Genomic DNA, 6,519 nt, shown 5'->3' on the forward strand with positions numbered 1-6,519 from the left:
GAGTCCAAATGACCACTTTTTCCAAGAGATGATGCAAACGGATGAGGATTGCCCATTGCAAGTACAGATGTGAGTGGGCAACAGAACATGAGCACAGAACTACAAAGCTAGCCAAAGGGCTCCAAAGAGAAGAGCTCCAGTTGTCAGAGGGACAGAGGTAAATCAAAATGCCCAATGGAGTTGTTGTTCAGTGTTTTGTTGATTTGGCTACATATTCTTTGAGCATCTCTTCATGCAACAGATTTGAAATAACATTTTATATTAAAAAAAAGAGAAAAAAATGCAGTAATTCTTATGGATGGCCAACATATTTTTAATATTTAATTATTAAGGTCATGCAAGAATTTTTTGTAAAGATTTTTTTTTTGAAATTAATTTATTTGACAGAGACAGACAGAGAGAGAGTACAAACGGGGGAGCAGCAGAGGGAGAGGGAGAAGCACGTTCCCTGCTGAGGAGGGACCCCCAATGTGGGGCTCGATCCCAGGACACTGGGATCATGACCTGAGCTGAAGGCAGACACTTAACTGACTGAGCCACCCAGGTGCCCTAAGTCATGCAAGTTTTAAATTTGTTATCATATTTAAGTGCCCTCTTTCAAGTTCCTGTCATAACTGTACAATTTCATGGATTTTCAAGTTTCCCTATGCAAGTGCCCAAAGTTCACTACTCTTGTGCTTGTTACGTTATCGTTCATCCATGGCCGCAGTTTGTGTAAAACCGACAAGAAGTTTAAGTCTTCTTTCAGTATTTGTATAAGATTCACTTCTCTCCATTAGTTAGGTTATCAAAACTTCCAAGAAACTGTAAACTAATTCCATTAAAATTTCTCTCTTCCTTTTAGTGAATTATTACTTTTCGTAGAATCTGTATATGTTTTGGCTATAATTTGGTTCTCAATTTGGGAATCATTTCTATTTTACCGCTCTCTATCACTTTTATTTCATATTTCCTTAATTTCTATCAGAATTTTTTCAACTCTTTAATCAATACATTTAAATTTGACAAAGAAGATACACATCGCACATATCCAAGCCATCTGTCTGTAATTGCTCCATAAAATTCTCTTAAACATCTTTCCAAGTTATAAATAAAATGGTATATTCAATCTTTATTAAATGTTACATTTCCAAAATATATTATGGATTTGTAATTGAATATGCTTCCTTACTAACAATACTCCTGAAAGTAGAAAACTTTGCTCTCATCTAGGCTTTGATGAGAAACAAAATCTCCACTTGTAATTTTACATTTCTGATTTTGTGAAATATTTTCTGCGGTCTAGCTTCCAGCTCCATACATTCTAAAGCTATTTTTCCTCCTTCTCATTTCACATATTTCCTGTACTGTCTCCCATGAGTTTCAATCATATTGCCATGCAGCCTTGGATATATATATACCTTTGTGTTAGGTCAAATGTTGTGGGTGAACATTTTGAAAGGCAGGAACATTCCTGGAAGATGTTTCCAGCTAGCACACAGAAGTGACTGGGTACCATATAAAAATACCCAACTACACAGAAATTGAAAGTATCCCTAACTCAAATTCTCCTTAGCTAGATCCCCAAAATACCATGACCAAACTAAAAACAGAGGGACTTTAGAGTGGATTAGCGTTGCATTAATTAAATGTGGGCAAACATATTACTTTTGAAAATAAACAAACAAACAAACATATGACCATGTGAATGCCCAGCTAGGACCTCCCCTAGAGCCTTGGAAAAAACTTTGCAAATGAGGGGCCCTCAAATTTACTCATTATTCATTTCACTGTAAACCTGACTGGTAGGCAGAATTCTGAGATGGTCCCTCGAATAGTCGCAGACGCTCCATGTACACACCTTCTCACAATTAATTAGTACACTAATCCAGGCAGTACAGTGAGGGGATCTTACAGATGGAGTTAAAATCTTAGATCAGTAGAGCTTGAGACAGGGGGGTTATCTGGGTGGGCCTGACCTCATTACATGGGTCCTTCAAAAACAGAGAGTTTTCTCTGGCAGGTTGTAGAAGATAAAGTCAGAGAGACATGCACTAGCTAGCCTGGAAGAAAGTGACATAGGTTGTAAATTACCTATGGGAGTCACGTGGCAAGGAACTTCAGGCAGCCTTCAGTTGCTGAGAACTATCCCTGGCCATCAGCTGGAAGGAAAATGGAATCTCCAACCTGCCACTTCAGTGAAGTAAATTCGACTTTGATCAACGTCAGTGATCCTGGAATAAGACCATGAGCCCAGATGAGACTGCAGCCTCAAGTAACACCTTAATTTCATCCCAGTCAGACTCTGAGTGGAGAATCCGGGCATGCCATGCTCAAATTTACAGAAACAGTGAGAGAATAAATGTGTGTTATTTTACCGTGCCAGATACATGGCCATTTATCATGCAGTAATAGAAAATGATTAAAATGCCTTTCTTGGCAAGAGTTGTATAGGAGGTAGATTATAAATTGGAAGTACCCATAGTCATACAAGCAAAACCAGGCAGTGAGAGAGAGAATGGATCGCAACACAAGAGAGAGAGGGTTTTATTCACCACGAGGATATTTAGTCTAGGGAACACTGACCTGCTGGGTCTGAGGGGGAACACAGGGTGAACAGAAGACTGGACTCACCTTCCCAGGAATGTGGGAGTCATTGAAGTGGGCATTTGAATCAAAAGGAATCAACGAATCAAAAGGAAGTGTTATTTCTGTATGGTTTGCCCATAGACTCTCCAGCTTTTCCCCACAGGATCTTTACTAAAATTTATATTGCTTGGAGCTGAGTTTTCTGGAAGGGACGGTTCATGGTGACAGGGAAGAGGATTGAATTTGCTCCCACGGTTGAGATGGGGCCAGTACAGAGAGAGGCGAGGGGCCAGCTACACTGTCTTAGACAGGGATGCTCTAGGAGTCAGCTAACTTTAATCACGACCTCAAATCGAGAACTGTGAGTAAAATATTAATGCTAATCACATGTAACTGTAAATGTCTGAAAAAAGACGTGCTGTGGGATCAAAGGTGTCATCAGAAAAACAAAGTGACATTAGTTTTGATGATTTCTGAAGGATCAGGGCCTGAAACTCTTTCATCTTTAAGCTTAATTTGTTTAGCAGGTGAAGAGGGAATGCTTCTCTAGGAAGGATCCAGGGAGGATATACCCGTAATCAAACTCTCTGGAAATATATTTACAGAAGAATGCAAGTTTTACAACGAGAAATATCATGTCAAGAGCTCCGGGATATAGCTGTTGCCATGGCCAGCAACCGTCTCCTCCCGTAAGCATATCTACACAGCTAGTTGATTTGCAAAGGTGCCTCGATAAGCTTAGAATGAGGACAAAAGAGGGCAAGACTTGATAGCATCAGGCTCGGTTGGCTACTCAGGACTATCTTCACATCTGGAACACTTGGCCCTCCACCTGAAGTTACATATTTCTGTCTCAAGTAGTCCTCATGCTACATTTCCTGGCAAAGTAGATGAGACACTGGCACTGAGTGTCTGTCCAATATGCTGTACTTCCTCATATGGGACCATCGAAGCTCCCCTCTAGCCTTCTTGAGGCTGTATTGAAGTGCTAGCCATGTAATATGTCTTGTGGGTTGGCTTTATGGAAACACCCCTGAATGCTTTGCTTTTGGCCTTGTGACCAAGTCACAGTGAAAAGTAGCCAGCTGAGCAAAATTCATGTTTGCATTTACTGTAGAAATATTGCTGAGAATGTCATCCATTACATCAATATGGTCGATGTAAAACTTCTCCTCAGTTATTTCTTTCAGATTTAAAAAAGTTCTCTCCATTGAAGAACTGGCAGGCTTCTTTGTTTCTAATAATGAGAGCTATGCCACTTATGATGTTGTTTTTTTTGTTTTTTGTTTTTTGGGTTTTTTTAACCTGGATGCCAGGAATTTCCAAGCTCATTCTGAACTTAACCATAGTGACAATGTTATCATTCACTGAGGTTAGCTTAGTAGGCCTTTTTATTTTCAATACTCACAATTTTGTATTTGTGTTTCCTTAGCTTTGATATATAACTCAATACAAGCCACTGCAAAGTCATTAGGTATATAGCTAAGTTCGATATGTAAATAAGCCTGGCTTAGAACACTACTCAGCAATAGAAAAGAATAAACACACAACAGTGTAGATGAATCTGAAGGGCATTATGTTGAGTCATAGAAGCCAGTCTCGAAAGGTCACATTCTGTATGGTTCCATTTATAGAACATTCTGGAAATGACAAAACTACAGAGACAAACAACAGATTTGTGGTTATCAGGGATTAGGGTGGTTAAAGGAAAGTAATGATTGTAACTATAAAGGGATAGCATGAGCAAAATCTTTGTGGTGATTGGATAGTTTTGTATCATGACTGCGGTAGTGGTAACACGAATTCTACACACACTTTATGCTAACATCACCTTCTTGGTTTTAGAATTATGCTGTAATTCTGTGAGATGTAACTAACTGAGGGACTCTGTGCTATCTTTGCGACTTCCTGTGTATCTATAATTATTTCAAAATAAAAAAGTTTCAAAAGTCACCAACTTGTACATTTTACGTAGGAATTTCTTTGTATATAAATTATACCTCAAATACTGTTGATTACAAAAAGTAAGCATCATTGCCATTAACTCCTGAGTAATGAGTTGATGACTTATGCTGATAAGCTTATTGGAGTGATACCAGGTTTGAGTTCCCTAAGAAAATAACAGACTTCTGGAAATAACGTGTAATTTGGTTGGTCAAACAACTTTGGGAAAAGACCTAGGAATATTTATACTCAGCCCACTTGTATCAATGAATATAGTGCTGACAACGTAGAGTGTAAGCCGTCAGTCTGAATCAGATGGGGTTTGTCACCAGGGTACAGAAGGATAGAAGTGCATATAAAGCAGAAAGGAAAGCTCTCAGAGGGAAAACAAATGTTTTATCTGCCCAGCCAGCAACACCAAGGCCAAGAGCCAAGCAGAAATGTGGGTGGGTGCAGGTCATGGGAGACCCGCAGACCATACAGGCATGCACAGACACCTCTGAAATAAGAGAGGGGCCATGGGAAATCCTGCCCCAACTTTCACCCCTCCACGTACGTACTGTTGTTCCAAAGGCATGAAATCATTGCATGAGGTCTATGAGTCACCCAGGTCACAGGGTCGGGGTGGGGGTACTCCTAATGAGGATTTCACCTACAGTGGGGCCATTTAGCCAGCTGAATGAGGAGACAATGCTAATACGGAGTTTGTTAGCTATCCCTAACCACACTCTTCAGATCGGTACTTGTTAATGGGCTTTTAGAGAGATCGCTTGGAGTTTTTGAGGGCCGGGGCTATCCTTGCTGCTTGGATGGCACTGAATCACTCGCTTCTGAGCAGCAGCGAAATGACTCTTGGAGAAAGGATTCCGTTAGCATAGATGAAAATCTATTGGCATGATTCGATTTGGAAAAGTCAGTCTACCAACACAAAAACATGGAGTGCCGTGTTTCTCAAAGTGTAGCCCTCAAGGCCTATGGGTTCCCAATTAAAAAAAAAAAAAAAAAAATACAGATCTCAGGCCTACCACTGCTGGACCTCAGGCACCACGGTGCTCTTTATGCTGCCAGCCACGGGTAGCGTGTGGTTGAAAGCAGCAGATTGGTCAGAAACCTTCATTTCACCAGTAGGGTTTTATCACCCTCTGTGTAAAGCTGTAGATGTCTGGTGGAGCAAACCAGAGATTTGCTCTTCCCCCACCCCCCACTGCAGAATCCAGAACTCATGAACGGCCCAGGAGGTACACAGATGAGAAGAGGACTAGCAATGATCCTGAAGCTTCCACCCGCAGACTGTAACATAGCATTACTAGTTTCTGAAAAATCTTTGAAGTGCACAGGGCTCAAAGGAAACTAATAATGTAATTCTAGAAGTCCTCATTTGTTTCCTTAGATACATAACACTGCACAAACAATTTGGTTGCAATTTTCAGGCAGTGGTTTCATACTTACTTGATTAAACTATGGTGGCTTTTCATAAGAAGGAGATGGACTGATAGCCCTTCAAGGTTTTTGCAAGTGTGACAATTTAAAATTATAACTTAGCCTGCTTGTAATGATATTTTTAGCTGATTCCTTCTGCTTTTAAACACATTTCTATATATTATTCCCGTTACGTTTCCCTCGTGAACACAGAGGCTGCTTTTTCACCCAAGACAATACACAGCTCTTCTGAGACCAAAAAAACAAAAAACAAAAAAAGAAACAAAGTGTAACATTTAGCTCTTGAGAAAAGTCTGTGCTCAGCAAAGGCGGTACCTCTAAATTATTGACAAGAAATCTATTTCCACAAACCAAGGGCTTTCTGTAAATTTAACCCTCCTTCTCAAACCCCCAGCACCTTCAATGAAGTTATCTAACCTTGGGGGCAAAAGGGAAAGGGGCGGAGCTGTGAAATTCACAGCAAGCAGGCAAGAAAGCTGGCAAATGCTGATGAATCACAGTGTATTCTGAAAGGGTGAGGTCATGCATTTTTTCCCATGAATAGTTAACTCCCTTTTTACTATGGGC

The sequence above is a fragment of the Ursus maritimus genome, unplaced genomic scaffold, assembly GCF_017311325.1.
Source record: "Ursus maritimus isolate PB19 unplaced genomic scaffold, ASM1731132v1 scaffold_1, whole genome shotgun sequence".
Taxonomy (NCBI): domain Eukaryota; kingdom Metazoa; phylum Chordata; class Mammalia; order Carnivora; family Ursidae; genus Ursus; species Ursus maritimus.